Source organism: Ascaphus truei, chromosome 5, assembly GCF_040206685.1.
Source record: "Ascaphus truei isolate aAscTru1 chromosome 5, aAscTru1.hap1, whole genome shotgun sequence".
Lineage (NCBI taxonomy): Eukaryota > Metazoa > Chordata > Amphibia > Anura > Ascaphidae > Ascaphus > Ascaphus truei.
Window position 1 is genome coordinate 308,333,750 of NC_134487.1, and position 26,021 is coordinate 308,359,770.

Sequence of the window (26,021 nt, forward strand, 5' to 3'; positions counted from 1 at the left end):
GATATCCCGGACAGTTCTCCTCCGCAGGCTCCCTGTGCTTCTCTCTACAACATGACAGTGTGGGGATCTCCTGCTGCGGTATCTCCGGCGCGTCGCGTCACTTCAGGTGGGCACGATCAGCTCCGTCGCGTCACTTCCGGTTCGGCGGTTGATTGACAGTTCGCGGGCACCAATCCTCTCACCTCCTGGGCGGGTCCACTCTACGCATTTCACCAATAGAATGGCTGGCTTCGTCAGGAGTATGGACCCCCCCTTCTAGTGTTACCTTATATACCTTGTTAAATTGCTGGTTTTATTAACCCCTGCAGTGCTGGTATGAGGTTTATGAGCATGGTTGGATGTGTTCACAAATTCATTGTAAAAAAACAGGGTTAAAGTTGGGTGATATGGAATACATGTCCAAACAAATGTCTTACTTAAATAATTAATTTATTAATTTAATTAGGCTGTTTGAAGTGGGGGGAAAGATAAGAGGTATACAAAAAATAGCAAAAAATGTGTAGACTAAAAAATAAATAAATATACTTAATCAAAAATGTAAGATTACTTTTAAAAAATATATAAAAGTGTTTTAATAAAGTTCAGTGGTGTAGATGGATATCATTCCATCTACTTAGTAATGAGGATGTGAATACATCCCTAAGACAATGCTCCAGCATACTAAACCATCAACATGGCTGTAACTCTTATTGAAGGGACAGTGTAGTAGCAGCATAGAGGTTATTATAATTCTACTGATTGGATTTTAGTAATTCTGATTATTACACAAATTTATATAATAATTCCAAAAAGACTCCGATCCTTTCTGGACCGGACCTCATAAACAGACTCTTCTTAAATGACACTAAAAATAGGAATATTGTTATAAATAACATGTAAACAGTATATATACATATAAACGACGCATATGGAAACGGAGGTTTCTTGTTAACCTATGGAGGGAGGGGATGAATGGAAAGGAGAGAAAGCCATATTAGAATATATATAACAATACAAAATGATAAAAATATATATGATTCATATGAGATTATGACAGTATAAATAGAGAGAGGGTTCTTGTAAAATAGATATAAAAAATAAATATAAAAAAAAATATAAAAACAATAAAATTAGTGCAAGGATTTTATTTCAGAAAGGGGGCCACGTCTATTTCCATGTTTAGTCCTCTGGGATGGAGGGATCTCAATTTGTGGATCCAAAAGGACTCTCTTTTGATAAGCTCTAAGTTCCTATCTCCTCCACGCCAGTGCTGTTTGACTAATTCTATGGGCATGTACGTTAGTCCCTTGGGATCCCCCTGATGTTTTTCTAAGAAGTGATTCGGAACACTATGAGTGACTAACTGCCTGTTAATGCTGCTAAGGTGTTCTAGTATCCTGGTTCTGACTGGCCTCTCTGTTTTACCCACGTACTGCAACTTGAACGGGCACTCCAGGACATAGATTACGTGATCTGTCCTGCATGTCAAACATGATTCTATCTGGAAAACTTCTTTCGTCACATTTGAACAGAACTCAGTTTTTTTTATCTGATTTGAATTCACATGCCCTGCATTTGTTGCAGCCGAAAAAACCTTTTCCCGTTTGGAGCCAGCTATCAGGATTCGTGTCACTCTTTTTCAATGCACTTGGGGCCAATCTGTTTTTAAGGTTGTTTGCCTTTCTGAAGATAACATTCGGCTTCTCAGGAATGGCCTCACCCAGAATAGGGTCATTTCTGAGAATGTCCCAGTGTTTGTGAATAATGTTCCTTATAACCTTTGCTTTCCTCACAAATTATAGTGGGGAAGCTAAGTCAAATTTCTCATTTCTCCCTTTCTTCTTGTCCTTTGTTTTAAGTAAATCCTCACGATTAATACCCTCCACTCTCCTTATATCATTGTCCAGCTTCTCTTCCCTATATTCCTTCTCTATAAATCTTTTTTTGAGATACTCTGCCTGTTCACGATACATGGTGTTATCACTACAGTTCCTTTTTAGCCTAGTAAACTGTCCAGGAGGTACACCATCCATCCACCTGGGCAGGTGACAGCTTGATCTTAATATATAGTTGTTTTTGTCAGTTTCTTTAAAGTAGGTTTTTGTTTTGATTCTATTCTCATCAATAAAGATAACAAGGTCTAAAAAGTTAATACTTGTTTGGCTGGAACTGCTGGTGAATTTCAGATTGTTCTCATTCACATCTAAAGATGCTAAAAACCTTTCCAGAGATTCCTGACCCCCCCTCCATATCAGGAACACATCATCGATGAAACGGCGCCAGAGGACACGTCTTTTTTGGTGTCTTGGCTGCATACTGCTAGTCTAGATATGGAGAATGTTAAGAGTAGTTTGAATGTCTTCGCTAAAAGACTATTAAGAAATGTTAACTTTAATAAAGAACTACCCACAACCCACCGACAACCCCCCACCCCTGCAAGGCCTAAACACCCACCAAGGGCATAATACCTTCTTCACCCACCTCCAATACCCACAATAAGCATGGCACTGGTGGTTAACCCCTTCATTGCCTTAGCGGTTAGCCGCTATGGTAATGAAGTTGCCTGTAAATGCATTTCTCATGCATCTGATTCATGCCGGGGGTCTCCGGTGCTGATATTAATGGGTATCAGCTCCTGAGTCTCCCGGCATCAAAACGATGCAGGAAACATGCATTTGTTTTCTAAGTGTCGTCTCACCGCTTCTTGGCAGCTTCTCACCACCTTCTTGCCAACTTTTTCTGGCGAGGCAATTCAGAGAAGAAATCTCAATTCTGGAGCAGTGATCAGACTTGATGAGTTGATGGGGTTTACTAGAATTGAGCGAGTTTGAGAAACTAATGATAAGCGGCTTACCGCCGCGTGTTTGCCATTTTTTGTTTTTTTTTTAAAAAAAATTTACCGAAAATTTGTCTTATCGCAGAATTATCAGGTCTTACTGAATAGCAGTAGGCTTGTTTTGCTGATAAGCTGCCGATAACTGACTTATCGGACCTTTCTGCATAGGCCCCTTAGTCTGCTACAATATAGCAAAATGTATAACCGGTAAGTATGTATAAGCAAGATAAGAAGTAAGGTGCCCACTGAAGTCACACGTATGGACATTGTGACATTATGCGCAGTATCCATGCCTTTTTTTCAGTTAACAAATATACTGCTTAGAGATTATTTATGTTAGATCACACAGAGATGTTAGACTGTATGTAAATGATACTCGCTTGCAGCAATAATAAAAAGTTCTTAACAGATTGCTGTACCTACATATCAGCGTGGACTCAGCTTCTTCCACACTTTGATACCCTTAGTAAAGGGGTGCTGTGATTTTACCCCTGCCATCGCAAGCATCCGTCGCCTCCGATTAGTGGGATCCTGGTCACGAAGTTGAGATGACCCAGCAGGGACTGCAACCGTTTCAGTGTTGCCTTTGGAAGCCCCATAAACTCCCTCACCAAAGCCCTCAGTTCCATCAGTTTCCTGGCCGAGGAAACGGTACTCCATCCTCACCATATCCATTCCAATCCCCATGAAAAAATGCCGGATCTGTGGCGGAACAAAAATGAGCAAAAATAAAATTCCCCTTTCCCCTACTTTCCGCAGAGGGGACCCGGCTACATTCTCCCCCTGGTGGAAATACCAAAGACCCAGCTTGGAGGACAACGTCACACTGCATAAGTTTATACAATAAAAATGCAGGACAGATTCAGAGCGGCTCAATTAGCCCAAGTAATCCAATGGCACATATACCCAAGCCTTCGCCGATAGGTTGAATTAGAAACACAGTGCTGTGCCCCTGTAAACTTACAGGACTTAATCTAGCTCCCAAAATGGGTATTTAAGACTATAGGGACACCGCTATCCGCAATGGGCAGTTCGTTGGCGGTATGGGAGGCTACCAGATATAGGTGTGCCCTCACGACGCAGCATACCTTGATGACCCCGTTTGTAGGGAACCCTGATTTCGCTCCGGGTCTGCAGAGCAGAGACCTCACAATTTGGAAACTAAAGGGCCTCACAAGGCTCCATCATCTGGAGAGAAGGACTTCAATAAAACACTTTGAGCAAATTAAATCAGAAAAAGAGATGCCAAACTCTGAATTTTTAAGATACCTCCAGATTAGAGCGTTTTGCACCAAAATTCCAAAACGCCCAAGGCGAACAAAGTTTGAGCAGCTCTGTTCAAGAGGAACAGATTCCACGGGACTTACGTCTAGGATCTATAGAGAGGTGGTCTGTCCTGCGAAAGACGATGACATTAAACTCAGCTACAGGGCTAGATGGGAGTTGAACTTAGGGGAGACATTAGAAGACGAAGACTGGGACACAATAGTACAGGCAGCGGCAAAAAGCTCCATATGCACTACATTAAAGGAGAATGCATATAAGGTCCTGATGCGGTGGTACCTCACCCCGATGAGATTAGCGAAGTTTGTCAGAGGTTACTCCCCATTGTGCCCTAAACAATGTGGAGAACAGGCAGACTTGCTGCATATGCTGTGGAGTTGCACCAAAGTGGCCCCATTATGGGAAGATGTAAAAAATTGGCTACAGAGACTTCTTGGTCGCGAGGTCCCCTTAGACCCCTGGTTGTTCCTGCTCGGCAGATGCACCCGGGGGCTAAGCAGATCGGAGCATAAACTAATTGCACATTTTGCAACAGCCATGCGGTGTGAACTTGCAGCATTATGGAAGCAACCAGATTTACCCATGATCCCGAAAATTAGGAATAGAATTTGGTATGTATGTCGGATGGAACAGTTGACGAGTCTGGTCAACGACACCGGCGCAAACTTTCTAAAGGTCTGGTCGCCGTGGCTGGCCCAGTCGGATATCCCGGGGGTGAGTGCCGCCAACATTCTGCTTTGATAGAGCAAAATGCATTCTCCTCTGATGTGCCGGTCCTGACTTTGAGTAGGTTGATAACTGGTAGGTCTGACCAGGTCTTATAACGTGCCGAGAGGGAGTTAAGGAATAGGGACATGAGGCTATGGGCTTCAACGAGTTGGTAAAAGCTTTATAAAGGATAAGGTGGGCCTCTCTATGGCTTTACCCCCCCCCCACCCCATCCCCCGTCTGTCGCTGTCTTTTGCCTTGTTCGTTAGTTGGTTTCCCCCATGAGCCTGATGGGCTCAATTGTCGGAAAATGGGGGGGCGGTTACTGATTTGTACGACAGTGGGTTGTTAGAATCTTGTTGTACCGTCCATCCAATAAAAACTTTTGTTGAAAAAAAAAAATGCAGGACAGAATATGCACAACTTATCAAAGGTACTTTAACATCAACGGTACACAAGACAATCACATTGATACCCGAGGCCAGCTGAGTGTTAGCTGGTTGTTGAGACTCATAGTGGCTTGCTGCTGACAGTTGTCAGATCATCTGGAATGCTGTCAGGTACCACTTCTGCTGCCCTAGACACTGCAATGGAGCTGAAGCTTCTCTCCGGTAGGTAGGCGGTGGGCACTGATCCACACGTACGACCGGGCAGCAAACTTCTAGGGGGGACACCTCCGCCAGGACGCAATGCCAGGGCGAGCCATTCGCCCGGGTGGCCATGCTTAAGGAGCTACTGTGCTCCGCGGTAACCTGGGGACTCACACCTGACACCCCTGTGGCAATCAACTCACCCCTGTTGTCGGTAGGTACTGGTTCCAAGTCTGGGACTGATGGTACCATCGTAGCAACCCGGACTGGCCGTTGAAGGGCACACGGGCCCACAGCAGGGTCCGTAGCAGATGATGTACTTGGCTCTTTGTCCTCAGCTTCACTTGGGTGGTCCGCCAGTTGGCACATCACCACGGCTGATTGACAACTGTCATCTGTAGAAAAGGATGAGGGTAGGTACACCTCAACAGGGGAACAGCGTCGGGGCACCTCGCATTCACAGGTGGCTATCGGCAGTGAGCGGCCCCGCTCCTGCGCCACTAGTGGAAGCGCTCCCAACTTTTCCTGGGCAGTTACCTTACCCTGGGGTTCCGACATCTGTGGTTCCGGAACCGTATCTGGAACTGAGTCTGGAACGACGGTTAGGGCGCACAGGCCCTCTGAAGCTTCCCTGGTTGAGGTAGGCTGATTAGCTGTATTGGCCGTGGTAGTAGAGAGGTCAATTGCATCTTTATTTTCGGGTTCCGTAGGCTGCAGCAGCACGAGCTTCAGGAACTGTGTCCCGCACCAGGAACACTTGGGTCCCTAGGTCATTTCGCCACCTGGGAAGTCACACTTGTTACAGCAACATCGTATGCACCCCTCCTCGTCCACATTTTCCACCCGGTATTCTATTGGTAGCTTAAAGGGGTTAAAGTCCATACCACGAGACATATTCAAGTCTCTTTGTAGGCACGGGCACAAAAGAATGGGTACGTTCCCTCCCTTTGTCCACCAGACTCCATACAACTGAGTGTGTGTTTCGCTGCATCCGGTACCTCTCTTATGGGGAACAGGAGTTGCTGATTGAAGCTCACTGTGCTCCCTCCCCTTGGTGGATTTCAGAGGAGGGGCACACTCTATCAAGGAGGGGTTCTGGCTCTGCATTGAGCCACTCACATGGCGGGGGTGGAGCTCTGGTTTTCACTCCAAACCCAGGCAGGTTTCTGCAAAACATTGTTGTGCAGCCTGGCAGCCATTAGCATGTACGCCCTGCTAAGCGGGACTCACTGTTAGCATTCCCGGTTGAGGGAGCCAAAGAAACTGCTAGGTCAGGATAGATAAATGGGAATTTGGGGCCATCTTCCTTGCTTATTGCATAGCCTACGTCCCATTACTAGAGTACTCCACTGTAGGGTGGGGTCACACCTTCGGCCTATGACCCAAGCATGAGCTAGCCCGGGGAGTTTTCGAGCGTGCTCCTGGATGTCCAGCAAGAATGTGCTAGCAGGAACGCCGGCCACGGCAACCAGGTGGCTGGGATCCGCGTTGAGCTTTAAGGCCCATGTGTGGATCTCCTGCCTTGTAATGGAAGCGAACGTTACTCTTGCAGAGGGTCTTGCTGACAAGGGGGCAGAGTGAGGGGATACCAGTTCAGAGTATACAAGCGGATACCCTTGTGGTACAGTCCCTGGCAGGTATACAAACTGTGGTACATCTTCAGAGCGGAGCTCTTGTTTTACAGCCAGTAGGAGAGTGTTCTCATAGTGGCCAGGGTGGTAACTCCTACTGACAATTCTAGCTCCTCTCAGACCAGGTAATGTCTGTATTGCACTGTAGACAGTGAACATGGAGATTTGGGCAGGAACCCTTCCTACAGCGATCACGTGTCGCAGAGGCTCTTGGAGTCTGACGGCCCATTCGCTCACTTGTTGCGGCGTGAGTGCAGACATGGTGGAGAAGTAATTGAACAATTTGATTTACTGAATAGGGAACCCCAGGTCTGAATATCAGCAGCGCCTCCAAATGTAACACATGTATCCCCCCTCTCCCCCCCCCCCCCCCCTCTCATCTAGGGACCTTTGTGGGAGAACTACATGTATTACCAGTTGTGGTGCAATATCTGTCAGGCTCACAGGAGGCCTGAGCCTCCGCTGATGGGAACCTGGGGTGTATCCTGGAACGATACTCACAATATAACAGCGCCTCCACCTGTGCAGGATCCTAGAGTATAGAATAACCCCTGACACAGGACCCACATATAGTAACCACATACACCAGTCTATGGTTAAACAGTTTACTATATGAAGATAAGTACAACACAATTACATCAACAACATTACTGTGTGACAAAGTTGAGACATTAGTGGGTCTGGCATAACAACATAACAGCATTTAGGATGAAGCCATTTTGTGTGAATATTTCAATCCGCCATCTTGTCTTGTCTCTGTGAGTCTTAATTTCTGTGTTACATTTCTGTATAAACAAATGTGTGAAGCAGAAAATGGAATGTTATCGCTCTTAGCTGAATTTATTGACCCTTCCTCATCCAATCAGCTTCAAATTGAAAGTGTAAACAGGCTAAAGGTTATGAGAACCCATGAGATAAACTTAGATTCTTGCAGTGAAACTAGTTCTCACACAAATGCCAGGTGGTAGGATAGGCACATCCCATTTAACACCAGAATGGTTTCTAGCTGACAGGCAGTTATACAATATTATTATTATGTATTACAAAATGACATCAGCTTTAGTATTGTTATGTATTACAAAATGAGGTAATGTTTAGTGACGTGCAAGCCCCCCCATAAAGGGGTGGAGCTTTAGGATTTAGGGTATAAATATATGGCATATCGTGTTATTATTTAGAGAGCTTTTGTTTTGAAGCTGTCTTTGTTGTGCACTTGACTTGAATAAATTCACGTGTTATTCTGTTTTTAAAATAACCTCAGACTGTGTTTCTTATTTACGCTTTTCTCATATGCATGTTATGTCTTGTATATAATGTATACCCTGTTTACTTATGTCACTGTATTTGTAACCATATATTATTTGTCTTAACTCTATGCCCAGGACATACTAGAAAATGAGAGGTAACTCTCAATGTATTTCTTCCTGGTAAAATATTTTATAAATAAATTAATTAATTAATTACAATAGTGTCACTCTATAACACTGACCTCCTAGGGCTATAAACCCACACCCCATACCCAAGTGTCCCACAACCCTACCCAATGGTGAGACAGCGCTGCCCACTAGATGAGGTGTATTGTTGGTGCACTTGGTGACTGATACCTGCCCGGGGCTCCTGCACCCGGGTATAGCAGAAAAACAGCAAGAGGATCCGTCTGCATCCAGCGCCGAAGTCTCAGCGATGGCGTCCTCCTCCAAATAGGATGGTCTCCCTCTGAGTGATCTCACCGTACAGATAGCCTCTTATCTTCAGTGAGGTAGGTCTGATCCCAGACCACACTTGTCAGGGGCTCGCAGCACTGCAGCTGTGTCCCTGAACTTAACACACTACTAAAGGGGCAGGGTCCCTAACTGAAAGGGCCTTCCCTACAGCAGCCACAATCTAATATGAGTAGGGGCCTAGTTGTGGCCTAGGGGAGTCTCTGGCCTAGTGCAGGGGCTACTTGTCTCCCTGCACATATACACCCTCCCCTCTCAGTGTCCCAGCTCCTACTGATCTGCCCTTCCCCATCGCACCAAAATGTATCTCTCTGCAGGGGAATCTGTAAGCCCTATTGGCTGCCTTGGGTCAGGTGTGTGCATGCCCCCTATGCATCCTGGGGCTTGTAGTCCCTTGCGGACCTCCTTTCTATTGGGGCCGTGTGCACGATCTTCACTGCGCATGCGCAAACTTTTAATGGTCTGTCTGCAGATGCGCGAACTCTGAGGCCCTGCGCTATGGAGCACCACTTCTGCGCATGCGCAACGCCCTGTACCTGCGATCGTGCCACTCCTAACATGGCCGCCGCTCTCCTGGAGCTATACTGTGCATGCGCGACCTCATGCAAGATGGCGGCACACTGTCGCTGATGCCACTGGAAGCCCCCAGTGACGCACTCGCCCCCGTAGCTGCCCCCACCGGGATGAGGGTAAGGGAGGGGGAACCGGAGGATCGGGGAGCCAGAGTGGACCTGGCTACATTTATATCATCATTTCACTTACATTTAAGGTTATGGATCCCACATGTACCATTCTAAATTGAAGTGTGCGGTACCCCAAATTGTTTACCACAGTTGGGCCCGATTCTCTAATCTCTGTAAGGCTTAGTCATAGACACTGAAGCCGTGCGGAGGCCGCTGAGGCTGAGGGAAAGCGGTGCTTTCCCTGGCCTTAGAGAGCGCGCCTTCTGTGGGCGTGTCTGGGGGCGGGACAGTGACGTCACGGAGCTGGTTTGCCCTCATTGGACCGGCCCTGCGCTCCCGTGAGCGCCAAAACTAAAGATTTGTTAAGACACACGTTTCTGCAAGCGTGCGGAAGCGTGCGCGAGCCCCTGCTTAAGCCGCTCTCATTGCGGCTGCAGGGGCTCACTGGTAAGCATGCGCACGCCTCAGCACGGGTCAGCGCAGCTCCCTGAACCATGTCCGAGGCCTCAGGCTATTTAGCACCACACTAACCTTAAATACCGTTATGTTAATTCTAACACTTATTCACTAAAGGGAACAACCTGGCATTAATCTAGTTTTACCCCTGCAATAGGGTAGGGCGCCATTTTTCCAGCCGTTAGTGCCAGTTATATACAAAAGAGGCGTTCCTCCTAACATCGCGTGTCCACTAAAGACCGCTCCGGTTAAATATACTGCAGGTTATTTCTGTCTTTCCCAAAGGTGATTTTACTCCCACTCAAACCCTGAAATATAGAGAGAGATACCTGTGCACAAACTGAGGACACCTGAGAAATATGATCATTTAAGTCATTTGAATATACTTTGCCAACCCAATCCCAGATATGTCAGATGTTCAGTTTTATGCACAGGTGTCTGTCCACGTGTAATATAGGGAAGTGTTTGGGGAGGTATATGTAACGGGTGCTCACCACAAACAAAACGGGACCGCGAGGCCAAGGTGGGGATATTAGGGTACGCCGACCTCCAGCCGCGAGACCGCGTCCGGATTGCAGAGTGGTAGTCGTATAGCCGGGTCAGGCTTGGAGAAATGAGAATAGTCGTGATACTCACCGTGGTCAGGGGTTGGAGAAGTCGGATGGTCGTAGAGGGTAGCTGGGGTCCAGGGGTAGAGAAGGTGGAGGTCCAGATGCAAGCTGAGGTCGAGGATTGGAGAAGTCGGGGGTCCAAGTACATGCCGAGGTCAAAAACACTGAGAGACAAGACAGGATCAAAATGCAAGGCAGCAGATGCTTGGGGTAAGCACTACGTTCAGCAACGAAGAATTATGCTCAGCCAATTTGGCAGAGGGCTGGCTGAGCATAAAAATGGCAGGTAGCCAATGAGCAGCAAGCAAGCAGCTGCAACAAATTAGCATCAGCCGCCCACTCGGTATACAAGCGCCCAATCAGTAGTCAGGAGGCGGAGTGTGCCACAGGTGCAGGGGATCCTGGGTTATGTTGAGTTTTGGAATTAACCCCTCGCGTGATCTTCATAGCGCGACATCTGCGCGTGGTTTCTTCCACGCATAGCGTGTCGTCACGGAACGTGAGGCGGGGCCGAAGCCCGAACCCAGAGATATCCCCCTGCTGGTAGAGCGGCGCCTGCGCGTAGCTTCCCTAGTCTGAGGCGCGTCACCCATATCGTCACGGGACCTGTCGCTGTGCCTAACGCCGAGCCTCACAATATATGAGTCACTTGGGACAAAAATGGGACCATCTCTCCCCCCTTCACAAAACCGATATTTCGGCATCTGTGTGGGAGTAAAGCCACCTTTAGCGAAGACCGGCGTAACACCGGGTTACTTGAAGCTAACGCAGCGCTAACGTAACTTGACGCCAAGCTTTTGCTAAGGAGCTAAACAACAGGTATTTTGCATATAATTACCTTTGTCGATATGCATTAAAATCTGTGAAAATAACGTCTGTTACTATTTTAGGTAATCTAACCTTATTTGCCCCGATTTCACCGAGCTTAGTGTCTCTAGAGAGGAAATGAAAAGATTGAGGAGAGGCCTATTAGGAATGAAACATGAACATGTAAACATAATGAAAGCAGAAATTCCCCCATGGCTGAGGGTAGAACAAACACAGTGATACAATCTCCCTGGCAGATTATCTTTACAGAACGTAAGATTGTATGTGAGGGCTTAAACCACAACCTGTAGAAGGGGAGCAAAGCCGTAAAGCTGCAGTTCAGGCAATTTCCTGCATGTGTGGTTTTTTTAATAAATCAGTTCTGTAGTAAGAAAAAATACTTTTAGCATTTTCTGTTTTAAAAACTATGCAGTTTTTTAGGTAAGTAGAGATTGCCCAGATGAAACTATTGAAGTTTAAAAAAAAACTAAAAAAAAAAAAAACGGGAGCCTGAACTGCAGCTTTAATGATTAGAAACGATAAATTCTCTGCGTTAGGGTCTGTCGTCTCAAGCACATTTATGAAAAGAGGTCTATCGCCCTTATTCTGTAAGGTACGATAGCGTCGATTCAGCTCTCCATGCGATACTGCCAGATCGGCACTATCGCAGATTGTAGAATAAGGGTCTCTTGGAAAAACCATTATCAAATTCCATATATGCATTTTGAAGCAAATATCTTAAGTGCACAAGGCCTGCACCAGTTCTTAATTTGTTGTTACTTTGACATATACAAATGAAAACATAAAGTTAATAACTAGATGACCAGGAACACAGATGCAGACATCGCCATGTGCACAGAACGCCCATCTCATTAATGTTCTTACTGAACCATCTAACCCACCAATTGTCCTATAAAAACAGAGTACAAATAAAGGGCATGTATTCAAAATGACTCTTACTTGATTTGAATGCCAACTTGGGTGTTCCAACTATTTCATTTGAGACGTATTTGCCAAACGGTACTTTTACAAATAAAACATAATTGAACATGAATACTTTGCCCTTTTCTAGACATACCACAAGGACATAAAAATGTACAAGAGAGAGCAAGAGCTTCATATTTGTTTTTTGGCAGATGACCAGTCTGCGTATTCTATTACATAGATATATTATGTAACAGCCCAAGTGGACGCTCAGGCCGTTTTTAGCAAAAATTCTCCATTGAAGTCAAAGGGGAATTTCGGACAAAAAAGGTCTCATCGGCCGATATAGAATAAGACCTAAAATCCTGCATGCTATGACAACAAAGAAAGAACTATGCACACCCAAACAATTCAATAAAAGGGTGTTACCAGCCGGCGCGTCTTGGAATGTGGACAGTTAACACATATCACTTATGAAAGAAACATCCAGAGCACACGGGCAATTGAAGTAAAAAATGAGTCAAGATGGAAACTTGAAATTGATGACACCTGGCCCAGGCCTTTAGATATCAGCCATTTGCACCAAGCCGGTGCCTGAGCAAAGTGTCTGTTCCCTGAAGTCCACGCTGGTGCCTGTTTCTCTGCCCTGCCTTGATTTCTGCCTATAACCCCGGCTACAAACCTTTGCTGCCTGTCCTGATCCCTGCCGGATACCTTGACTTCACCATCCTTATCAGGTCGTAATCCCAAGGCCTGTGGTCAGTCTCCATATACTGCCTCAGCCCTGGGGTCAGCTTCTTTGTCTGAGGTAGGACTGGAAGCTCCGCTCCCCGATTTCTTTTCCTCATTTACCAGGTCATTTGGGATCTCAGCTCTGACTGGGGTAGACCATGTCACCTCGTCCTGATGACATATCACTGGGAGACAATCTCCCTCTGGACCCGCGGCTACTTGCTCCATAGTTGCTGCATCCGCCATGGTAGTTGTCCTGTCTGCTACTAAGGTCGCCTCACTGAGTTCTAGTTCCAGGAACTACTTAAGCCAGGTGCCATTTACACCCCCCTCCCTGGACCTCATGTTCAAGTGGGCAGGTTTCTGCTAGATTAGTGCCATTTGTACCAGTGATCGCCACCTGACATGGTGCCTCCGGGCCACGCTCACCCTGGATCGGTGCTGCCTCTGGTTTCAGCCTGCTTGCACTATGAGCCACCACACTGGACTCTCCATCCCCCACTCTCGTGGTTCTGCTCAATTTCTAGACCGAACTCCTGGCTACAGCGATAGCTGCTGCTGGAGGACCGCTCTCTCGCTGGTATCTGCCTGCAGGCACTGTACTGCTGGCAGTAAGCGCATCTCGTGCCTTGCAAACCCCGCTTGGATCTGGGCTCCCGCTCTGATGCCAACCGCACTCAGAGCCACTGTTGCAAAGTTATTTGATGTTGGGGTGCAAAGTTATTTGATGTTGGGGTGCCTCGGGCACCCTGGATCTCTGTAAGGTTTTGATTGCAAACTGGAGAGAAGTGATCAATCGCTCAGCCATAATATTCAAATCAATAAATGAATGTACAAGTAATGGGGTGCATGGGGAATAAGCACTAACAATACCAAATGATCAAAGAGTGATCACAAAAGAAACCCCTAATGTTTGCACTCTACCATTAATAATTATTATTGAACAATGAAATGTCTTGTTATAAACTAAGTGTTCAAGATTTAATTCTGAGAAGGGTAAAATCCAAAAAATTATAAAGTTTTATTAATCAACTCATCTAAGTGCATAGTAGGTGATAAGATAAAAGTGTGATAGAATGCCGCCTTGTTATACACAGGGAGGTATACCTAATACACAGAGAGGTATACCTAATACACAGAGAGGTATACCTAATACACAGAGAGGTATACCTAATACACAGAGAGGTGTACCTAATACACAGAGAGGTATACCTAATACACAGAGAGGTATACCTAATACACAGAGAGGTATACCTAATAAGTGAATCCAACACGTTGACAGGATGCACAGATCTTTTTTACATAGCTATTGCCAAGATCGTGATAGCAGTGTATACCCCCTCAATAGGGTATCACATTAAATATGGGTTCAATAATCCACCAAATCCTTTCTATAGGCGCTCAGCTCATACACTTATTATACACATGAGCTCTGTGAAAAGACACAGCAGGGAAATGGACTAATCACTTGTGGCCAGCTAGTCAGCAGGAGAGACCCATTCAGTAACTTGTTCCGTATACTTGTATCCAATGTGCCAATGAGTACAGAGAGTGCTATTACTCTTTATATTGCCACAACACCGCTCTTGAAGTGGTTAGGTAGTTACACAATTTGTAACCCTTATTTACAAATAACATATAATGTATACGTGACTATTAGCCACGCCACCGTTTAGCAGAGAGACTGTATTACACACTAAAGGCCATGCTGTCTTTTCCTGCCGAGGCGACCGTGCTGCAATATCAGCCCTGACTCCCTCCGTGTGAGAGCCGGGAGCTACTTACAAAATACAGCAGGGAAGAGTGTATTAAAGCCTGAGTATGATGATCAAAGTCTCGCCTGATGGGAGAGATTATACAGCCAGTTCTTGGTGTCTGTGATTCGGTCGCCATCCATCTCCTGAAGCTGACGTCATCACCAAAACCCTGACGATCGTTTCGCGCCAAAAAGTAGCGCCTTTTCACTGGGGAGGAGTTATACCTAGTACCGCTAGGTTAGATTTAAACACCGCTTCTCGGAGGTGGAGCGGGGGCGTGGTGCAAGAAATATGCAACCGCATTGGTTAATCCCCGTAGTGATTCCTATTGGTGTTTAGGAATGAATACAGATCTGCTTAGTGAATTGACCTGTTTAATAAGTAGAATAATGCGTGCCCCTATCCATATGCATACTTATCTCCATGGTAGCAAGGGAAGGAACTACTGTCTTAAAGTTATGTTACACTTACATTCCCCAGATAAAGAGAAAACCCCACATATTATACAGGTATATGAGGTGTCGGTATCCAGGTTTCCTTTTTTCAGAATGAAAGTTGGGATCGAGGTACTTCTTAATGTATGAAAGTATGATATTGGTGTGTAGGAGTGTTCTAACATTAAGTGGACCGCCCCTAAGGTCAGTACGGACCCTCTTAGTTAACGTATACCTCTACCTAGATATATTGTATGTAGGAGTGTCCTAAAGCTACTGTAGATAATCTGCCTCTAAAGGCAATACAGACCACATATATATATATATACCTCACTCAATATCTGGAATTGTCAAACCAACATGTTAGATTTAGCAAATCTCACTTAATATCCCTATTAACAGTGTATTGTGTCTTCATAGCCCTCATAGGATAAGTATATACCTACATAGGGCTGAGCAGCTAATCATAGCAGCTATAATACAGTTGTTAGATAAATGGTACAGTGGTTGACAAATCACCAAAACATCTACTCGCCACACAAAAAAATCTACTCGCCACCTAGTACCAAACGTGTGCTGCTTGGGCCAATATTTACTCGCCCGGGGGTTAAATCCACTCGCCCGGGGCGAGCAAATGTATAGGTTTGTCGAACACTGCCTTTATATATTCTATACTATGCTTATGATAGAATTTAGAGGTAAATTCGTTGTATTGGGTGTTTGAGCCGCCACATTTATATATTTAAATTACTATCACAATCAAGTCACAAGCGCCGGGTTATTCTTTTCTATTTCACGTGTCCTCCTCACGGTTCACAGGTCACCCTGAATCAGCCCAAAGTCCACTTAGTGTCGGCAGCTCGCTGAGACAGGGGCTGCTCTCTCCAGGGTCTCTGTAGCTCTCTTCTGCTAATGCTGCCCTCTCTTAACTCCTTCTTCTTCATTGTATTCCCCAGGTGCACGACCCCTGATCCATTTCACTGGCTGTAATGTCACGTGTCCCTATGTCAGCGGCGGGCGTTTCTTGGAGTAGTAGTCCTGCTGCTGCCCTCAGTTGCACTGACGGAGCCAGTCACGGACAGCGTGCATACATAGCTGTGTGCTATCAAGGGGGCTACAATTACATGTTTATTTATTTTTCTTGTTCATCTCAAAGTAAAATATAATACTGGATGTGCAAATGTTGGACATATTGAAACTGCTACCACAATGTCCCTAATTTGACGTGAGATTTTTCTGTTTTTTTATTTTTTTTAAAACTGTATTGTGACCTTCAGGTAACATTGAAGAATTTTGTCTGCAAAATACTGTGAGAAAATATTGATTTATACAAGTCAGCATAATAATTTGAAATGATGAAGGTGAAGAGAGCCTGTTGATTGGTGTTGTTAGAACCTGTATGTTAGCTGGCCTTCCCAATTTTATGGGTCATTGTTCTTTAGGGCAGCTGTGTTACATACTGTTCAAGTCAAAGACTTTATGCCTGGCATTCGTTTCCTGTTCTGTGTTTGTAGAGCACTTACAGGTGTGTCACTTCCACCATTATTGCAAATGTTCTTACGTTATTCCTAAATAAAGTAATAAACAGAATAATACATCATCTTCTTTCTGTTGTTCCTAGCAGTATAAACTGGGAGATAATTCCACAGTACAAGCAGGGGATGTGGTAAAGCTATAATTGGGGTGTTACAGAAGCAGATTCAATCTAAGCAGTTGCCAATAACATGGTTCAGTACTCAGCTGCAAGCTCAGGTCAGGAGCTATGTATACCCAGAAAGGCCCAGCTCAGGAAGGCTAAATTATCACAGATCTCAAGTGAAACCCGTAGAATGTACTGCATCATTGCTCCGGAGATTACCTATAGGTGCTAATTTATATTTCTGCTGAGCATGAACTCCCGTAACCAGCTCATGTTGTATACATGTACGCGTGTATATTTTTATTTATATAGCACTAACTATGCAAGCTTTGCTTTATATAGCATATTAAAGCAGAAACACATGGAGCACTGCAGTTTTTTTTATTACAGGATTGAAGCGGGGGTCTCAGGAGCTGAACTGACTCCCAGCTTAAAGAGATACGTACCTCTATAGGAGGTGCCAGTATTTCTAAAGCCAAGGAGCTCGTGTGCCTAACGAAATGGCGGCTTAAAGTCCCGACCCAATAGGAAGCTGTGACATAATTCGTGTGGCTTTCTATTGGTCCGCGTGACCTGGACATTTAAACTCCACAGAGAGGCTGGCACCCCCTATGGAGGTATCTCTGGAAACAGGGGGTCTCCTGAGCTGAAATTAATGCATAAAGGGAGTGACTTCCTGGAAAAAACCGACGGGAACATCACCGATGGGTTCAGCACCGACGGGTTCAGCACCGACGGGTTCAGCACCGTGTCCCAGAAAATATGTCTGGTAAGAAGTTAATCCTAGAGCTAGCGTTTTAGCCCAGGGACTGATTATTTACCCTGTAATTATTCTATTCTGTAATTGCCGCAACACATACTACACATACACGCACACATACACATACAGTATTAAAATATTGTCCTGTCCTGATCCCACTTTCTCCCAGCAGTCTTATCAAATCAAATCAGCTTTATTGGCATGACGAAAGAACATTTCAGTATTGCCAAAGCGTGAATAGTAGGGGGTGGGGGACAATAATTAATTACACGAATACTAGGGGGTAGGGTATAATGATTGCAGGGTATATGGGTAACAGTTTCGCACAGGGGTGTGGGGGTTAGTGGACGTCTCTCAGCTTGTGGCAGGTGCTGATATAGTGTGCAGCCAGTTCTGCTGTGGTTTCATCTTCTCCCAGGAGGATCGCTGTTTTTTGGTTCTCCTCTATATTATTAAAGTTCTGGATAGCAGCAGTTAGTTTCTCTAGGTGGGCACTCCTCACTTCAGAGTATTGTGTGCAGCGCAACAGGAAGTGAGTTTCATCTTCTACCTCTCCTAGCTCACATCGCTGGCACAGTCTCATCTCCCAGGGCTTCCAGTTCTGTCTGTGCCTGCCTGTTTCTATTTCTAGGCTGTGGGCACTTATTCTGTACTGGCTCAGGGTCTGTCTCTGTTTTGGGTCTTTTACCTTCAGTAGGTAGGGTGCCAGAGTGTATTCTCTCTGTAGGCTGTGGTAGGTCTCCAGCTTCTTTGAGCGTTGGATATCATTTTCCCACCTTGTCACATACTGCTTCTTCATTTCGTTGGAGATTGAGTTGATTTCTTTTTTCGGCAGGTTGTTAATCTGTGTGGGGTTTTGTCCTTGGAGTGAGAGGACAAGTTGTTTGATGGCACAGGGTTTAGTGAGGAGGTCCTGACTTTGCATTGCTCTGTAGCAGTAAGACTGTGGATGGCTCTTGTTTAGGTGAGCCCAGAATGTCAGTGCTCTCTTCTGTACCATGAGCAGTAGAGGAAAGCGGCCCAGCTCAGCCCGGCATGCATTGTTTCATGTACTCTTGTGTACTTGGAGAAGGTGTTTGCAGAATTCCAGATGCAGTATTTCTGTTGGACTGGTATCCCATTTTGTGGAGTCTGGGTATGTTACAGGGCCCCACACCTCGCTGCCATACAGAAGGATGGGTGTGATGATGCTGTTGAATATTTTCATCCAGATTCTTATTGGTGGTTTGAGGTGGTACATCTGTTTCTTTATTGCATAAAATGCTCTGCGGGCCTTCTCCTTCAGTGTATTTATGGCCAGGTTGAATTTCCCTGATGAGCTAATTGTTAGACCAAGGTATGTGTAGCTCGTTGTCTTTTCCAGTGCATTGTCGTCCAGTGTGAATTGAGATATGGTTGGATGTTTTTTAGATTTTTTCTGGAATACCATTATTCTGTTTTTTTGTAGGTTCACAGAGAGTGCCCAGGTCTGGCTGAATTTTTCCAGTATTGCCAGTTTCTGTTGGAGGCCTTGTTCTGTTGGAGACAGCAGGAGCAGGTCGTCTGCGTATAGTAGGGACTTAATCTCAGTTCCAGCCAAGTTGAGCCCAGGTGCTGAGGAGGATTCTAGGGCTGCTGCGAGCTCATTGATGTAGATGTTAAAAAGTGTGGGACTCGGGCTGCAGCCCTGTCTAACTCCACAGCCTTGATGGAAGAAGTCTGTCCTTTTGTTATTAACTTTCACGCAGCATTTGTTTTCAGAGTACAAACTTTTGATCGTGTCGTATGTTCTCCCCCTATTCCGCTCTCTAGTGTTTTAGCAAAAGGCCTGGATGCCAGATGGAGTCGAAGTCTTTTTTGAAGTCCACGAAGCAAGCAAAGATTTTGCCCTTGTTGGTGTTGTGGACGTGCTTATTAATCAGGCTGTGTAAGGTAAAGATGTGATCCGTGGTGCGGTGGTTTGGCAGGAAGCCTGTCTGGCTCTTACTCAGTACACTCTGCTCTGTCAGGAAGATGCTGTTGAACAGTTTCCCCAGGGTGCTGCTGACACAGATTCCTCTGTAATTGGATGGGTCCATCCTGTCTCCTTTCTTGTGGATAGGGGTTATCAGTCCTTCGTTCCACAGTTCAGGGAAGTAGCCAGTAGTGAGGACCAGGTTGAACATTTTCAGTATTGCTTCTTGTATAGATGGATTGCTATACTTCAGCATCTCTTGTAGAATGCCATCTGGTCCGCTGGCTTTCTTGGTTTTTATTAGTTTTATTTTTTCTTTTATTTCCTGGATTGTGATTGGTATGTCCAGGGGGTTTTGGTTATCTTTTATAGTGTTCTCCAGTGATGTTTGTTTGGTGACGATTTGTTTTTGTTCTTGCGTCAGGTTTCTTCTGGGATTTCTTGGTAAAGGTCCTCGAAGTAGTTTTTCCAGATGTTGCCATTCTGAATGGCCAGGTGTCTGTTATTCTGCTTTGAACACACATTTGCTAGTTACTTTTGTGTACCCATCTCTCCCATACTCCTAAAAAATGTGTGCTTCTCCCCACCATACACAGCTACCCATTACTCCTACGTTTGGCATATGGGAAGCGTAGCTGGATACAAACATAGGCTTTATTGGTTCCCGTGTACTCTGAGGCCGATATGTATTTGTAGGCACTATGGGCCTCATGCAGAGAGCAGCGCTATTTAAAATCTCGCCATTTTCCGGAAAAAATCGCGCAAAAAACAGCTGAAAATGGCGAGGTAGGAAAAACGCGCCATTTTTTTTTTCTATTTCAAAATCTCGCCGCGCGGCAGTTTCTCGCCAGTCTGAAAAATATCCGAATTCAGAAAGGCGCGCTCGCCATCTAGCGGCTGTTTTTGGCGCGATTTTCTTCAATTTTCTCCGCCAACTAAAGTTGGCAAGAAGCATGGGGCTCGCCGGCTATAGGGGAAAAAAAAAAATGCGTGATTTTTTTTTTTCCCCTTTCACCTGCGCGCATCTCCTCATTTACAATTCTCCACATGCAGTAATGCTAAAAATAGCGGATTTCGCCCATTTCTGCATATGGAGAATAAAACTCTCCATTAAACCTACTTTTTATTCCCCTCTCCAATTTTAAAAAGCGCTGCTCTCTGCATAGGCCCCTGTATACTTTACCACATGGCATGATTTACATTGATATAATAGCACTGTTAGATTCAATTCTATAGCATACATTTCCCTATCCGATGACTGTGCTCACTGCTGATCAGCATTAAGCTTTGGTATTTAAAGGAAGGGTTCTGCTCGTGCAGTGACCTTTGCTTTTAGTATTCACAAACACAAAACTGTGCAATTTAATAACAGCCCTATGCTGACATTGTTCTTTTGATAAATCCAGTGCAGTGTTTGCTGCAGTTTTGCCCCCAGAAATCTGTGATAAATTACCCAAAATCGAGACGGTCACGTCCCTTTTATTTACTCCAGTAATTGAGCCTGAACCTTTCCTACATAAACGAATCCTATTCGTTGCATTTTGGATACTTTCATTATGAAAAGTAGTGTGCAAATCCCCCTCTTTCAGATGACAAACAAACAAGCGACATTCACAGCCTTCCCCGGCAGGATACAATGATCCACACGCAGATAAAATACTCGCAATATTCCAGAGGGACATACTAATTGCTAATCACGATTCCACCGCAGCTGGATGGGACTGTGCTGTTTCACAAAGACAATTCAGCTACTAGCTTACAAAAATGAGTCCTTGAGTCAGGCTTTTTAAACATCCAAACCCTGCCAAGAGCACTTAGTGATAGAATTGAATTGCGGATCCTGGTTCAAAAAAAGCTAATTGCATAAAAATATAATTTGTTGATGTTCATAAGTAAAATATGCATTTTAAAACCATCTGTTTTTATCACTTGCACTGTATGCGATATAAATGTTGCATTATTTATATACAGGCATACCCCGCATTAACGTACGCAATGGGACCGGAGCATGTATGTAAAGCGAAAATGTACTTAAAGTGAAGCACTACCTTTTTTCCACTTATTGATGCATGTACTGTACTGCAATCGGCATATACGTGCATAACTGATGTAAACAATGCATTTGTAACAGGCTCTAATGTCTCCCCGCTTGCGCACAGCTTCGGTACAGGTAGGGAACCGGTATTGCTGTTTAGGACGTTCTGACAGGCGCATGCGTGAGCTGCCGTTTGCATAGTGGGCGATAAGTCCTTACTCGTGAGTGTACTTAAAGTGAGTGTCCTTAAACCGGGGTATGCCTGTATTCTAATCAACTATCTCCATCTGATACGGATCATTTTCTTTGCCAAAACTAATATTGAAAATATATTTGTAAACACCAGAAACTATGGAGAATTTTACACACAATACTTTCTGCTGTTAACATTACTATTTGCAATTTATGAAGTAGTCATTTGTTTAATTCATAATTAATTTAACTAACATTACCGTTTCAAATATATTTTCTAAATAAGTTTTTTAGCTATCTGTAAAATGTTACAAAGTGGCCCCCACCCGACTCCATGCCTCAGCACAGCAAGCAGAGACTCCACGCCTCAGCACAGCAAGCAGAGACTCCAGGCCTCAGCACAGCAAGCAGAGACTCCACGCCTCAGCACAGCAAGCAGAGACTCCACGCCTCAGCACAGCAAGCAGAGACTCCACGCCTCAGCACAGCAAGCAGAGACTCCACGCCTCAGCACAGCAAGCAGAGACTCCACGCCTCAGCACAGCAAGCAGAGACTCCAGGCCTCAGCACAGCAAGCAGAGACTCCACGCCTCAGCACAGCAAGCAGAGACTCCAGGCCTCAGCACAGCAAGCAGAGACTCCAGGCCTCAGCACAGCAAGCAGAGACTCCGGCCCTCAGCACAGCAAGCAGAGACTCCATCCCTCAGCACAGCAAGCAGAGACTCCGGCCCTCAGCACAGCAAGCAGAGACTCCGGCCCTCAGCACAGCAAGCAGAGACTCCGGCCCTCAGCACAGCAAGCAGAGACTCCAGCCCTCAGCACAGCAAGCAGAGACTCCGGCCCTCAGCACAGCAAGCAGAGACTCCGGCCCTCAGCACAGCAAGCAGAGACTCCGGCCCTCAGCACAGCAAGCAGAGACTCCGGCCCTCAGCACAGCAAGCAGAGACTCCGGCCCTCAGCACAGCAAGCAGAGACTCCGGCCCTCAGCACAGCAAGCAGAGACTCCATCCCTCAGCACAGCAAGCAGAGACTCCATGCCTCAGCACAGCAAGCAGAGACTCCGGCCCTCAGCACAGCAAGCAGAGACTCCGGCCCTCAGCACAGCAAGCAGAGACTCCATCCCTCAGCACAGCAAGCAGAGACTCCGGCCCTCAGCACAGCAAGCAGAGACTCCGGCCCTCAGCACAGCAAGCAGAGACTCCGGCCCTCAGCACAGCAAGCAGAGACTCCGGCCCTCAGCACAGCAAGCAGAGACTCCACGCCTCAGCACAGCAAGCAGAGACTCCGGCCCTCAGCACAGCAAGCAGAGACTCCACCCCTCAGCACAGCAAGCAGAGACTCCGGCCCTCAGCACAGCAAGCAGAGACTCCGGCCCTCAGCACAGCAAGCAGAGACTCCGGCCCTCAGCACAGCAAGCAGAGACTCCGGCCCTCAGCACAGCAAGCAGAGACTCCGGCCCTCAGCACAGCAAGCAGAGACTCCACGCCTCAGCACAGCAAGCAGAGACTCCACGCCTCAGCACAGCAAGCAGAGACTCCAGGCCTCAGCACAGCAAGCAGAGACTCCACGCCTCAGCACAGCAAGCAGAGACTCCAGGCCTCAGCACAGCAAGCAGAGACTCCGGCCCTCAGCACAGCAAGCAGAGACTCCGGCCCTCAGCACAGCAAGCAGAGACTCCGGCCCTCAGCACAGCAAGCAGAGACTCCGGCCCTCAGCACAGCAAGCAGAGACTCCGGCCCTCAGCACAGCAAGCAGAGACTCCGGCCCTCAGCACAGCAAGCAGAGACTCCGGCCCTCAGCACAGCAAGCAGAGACTCCGGCCCTAAGCACAGCAAGCAGAGACTCCGTCCCTCAGCACAGCAAGCAGAGACTCCGGCCCTCAGCACAGTAAGCAGAGACTCCGGCCCTCAGCACAGCAAGCAGAGACTCCGTCCCTCAGCACAGCAAGCAGAGACTCCGGCCCTCAGCACAGCAAGCAGAGACTCCGGCCCTCAGCACAGCAAGCAGAGACTCCGGCCCTCAGCACAGCAAGCAGAGACTCCGGCCCTCAGCACAGCAAGCAGAGACTCCGGCCCTCAGCACAGCAAGCAGAGACTCCACGCCTCAGCACAGCAAGCAGAGACTCCGGCCCTCAGCACAGCAAGCAGAGACTCCGGCCCTCAGCACAGCAAGCAGAGACTCCGGCCCTCAGCACAGCAAGCAGAAACTCCGGCCCTCAGCACAGCAAGCAGAGACTCCGGCCCTCAGCACAGCAAGCAGAGACTCCGGCCCTCAGCACAGCAAGCAGAGACTCCGGCCCTCAGCACAGCAAGCAGAGACTCCGGCCCTCAGCACAGCAAGCAGAGACTCCGGCCCTCAGCACAGCAAGCAGAGACTCCGGCCCTCAGCACAGCAAGCAGAGACTCCAGGCCTCAGCACAGCAAGCAGAGACTCCACGCCTCAGCACAGCAAGCAGAGACTCCAGCCCTCAGCACAGCAAGCAGAGACTCCGGCCCTCAGCACAGCAAGCAGAGACTCCGGCCCTCAGCACAGCAAGCAGAGACTCCGGCCCTCAGCACAGCAAGCAGAGACTCCGGCCCTCAGCACAGCAAGCAGAGACTCCGGCCCTCAGCACAGCAAGCAGAGACTCCATGCCTCAGCACAGCAAGCAGAGACTCCGTCCCTCAGCACAGCAAGCAGAGACTCCGGCCCTCAGCACAGCAAGCAGAGACTCCGGCCCTCAGCACAGCAAGCAGAGACTCCGGCCCTCAGCACAGCAAGCAGAGACTCCGGCCCTCAGCACAGCAAGCAGAGACTCCGGCCCTCAGCACAGCAAGCAGAGACTCCGGCCCTCAGCACAGCAAGCAGAGACTCCGGCCCTCAACACAGCAAGCAGAGACTCCGTCCCTCAGCACAGCAAGCAGAGACTCCGGCCCTCAGCACAGCAAGCAGAGACTCCGGCCCTCAGCACAGCAAGCAGAGACTCCGGCCCTCAGCACAGCAAGCAGAGACTCCGGCCATCAGCACAGCAAGCAGAGACTCCGGCCCTCAGCACAGCAAGCAGAGACTCCGGCCCTCAGCACAGCAAGCAGAGACTCCGGCCCTCAGCACAGCAAGCAGAGACTCCATGCCTCAGCACAGCAAGCAGAGACTCCGGCCCTCAGCACAGCAAGCAGAGACTCCGGCCCTCAGCACAGCAAGCAGAGACTCCATCCCTCAGCACAGCAAGCAGAGACTCCGGCCCTCAGCACAGCAAGCAGAGACTCCGGCCCTCAGCACAGCAAGCAGAGACTCCGGCCCTCAGCACAGCAAGCAGAGACTCCGGCCCTCAGCACAGCAAGCAGAGACTCCGGCCCTCAGCACAGCAAGCAGAGACTCCGGCCCTCAGCACAGCAAGCAGAGACTCCGGCCCTCAGCACAGCAAGCAGAGACTCCAGCCCTCAGCACAGCAAGCAGAGACTCCGGCCCTCAGCACAGCAAGCAGAGACTCCGGCCCTCAGCACAGCAAGCAGAGACTCCGGCCCTCAGCACAGCAAGCAGAGACTCCGGCCCTCAGCACAGCAAGCAGAGACTCCGGCCCTCAGCACAGCAAGCAGAGACTCCGGCCCTCAGCACAGCAAGCAGAGACTCCACGCCTCAGCACAGCAAGCAGAGACTCCAGCCCTCAGCACAGCAAGCAGAGACTCCGGCCCTCAGCACAGCAAGAAGAGACTCCGGCCCTCAGCACAGCAAGCAGAGACTCTGGCCCTCAGCACAGCAAGCAGAGACTCCAGCCCTCAGCACAGCAAGCAGAGACTCCACGCCTCAGCACAGCAAGCAGAGACTCCGGCCCTCAGCACAGCAAGCAGAGACTCCACGCCTCAGCACAGCAAGCAGAGACTCCAGCCCTCAGCACAGCAAGCAGAGACTCCACGCCTCAGCACAGCAAGCAGAGACTCCACGCCTCAGCACAGCAAGCAGAGACTCCAGCCCTCAGCACAGCAAGCAGAGACTCCACGCCTCAGCACAGCAAGCAGAGACTCCAGGCCTCAGCACAGCAAGCAGAGACTCCATCCCTCAGCACAGCAAACAGAGACTCCACGCCTCAGCACAGCAAGCAGAGACTCCGGCCCTCAGCACAGCAAGCAGAGACTCCGGCCCTCAGCACAGCAAGCAGAGACTCCACGCCTCAGCACAGCAAGCAGAGACTCCGGCCCTCAGCACAGCAAGCAGAGACTCCGGCCCTCAGCACAGCAAGCAGAGACTCCGGCCCTCAGCACAGCAAGCAGAGACTCCGGCCCTCAGCACAGCAAGCAGAGACTCCGGCCCTCAGCACAGCAAGCAGAGACTC

At 47.6% G+C, this 26,021-nt stretch overlaps 1 long non-coding RNA gene across 1 annotated transcript; it reads right to left on the reverse strand.

The window, feature by feature from the left end:
• Window positions 1-588: 588 nt before the first annotated feature.
• On the reverse strand, window positions 589-14,887 carry LOC142494620 (uncharacterized). The gene is made up of 3 exons (XR_012801569.1): window positions 14,748-14,887; window positions 3,239-3,517; window positions 589-932 (listed from the first exon to the last, which is right to left on the reverse strand). It is a non-coding gene; the product is annotated as an uncharacterized LOC142494620 (long non-coding RNA).
• Between the last annotated feature and the right edge of the window lie 11,134 nt (window positions 14,888-26,021).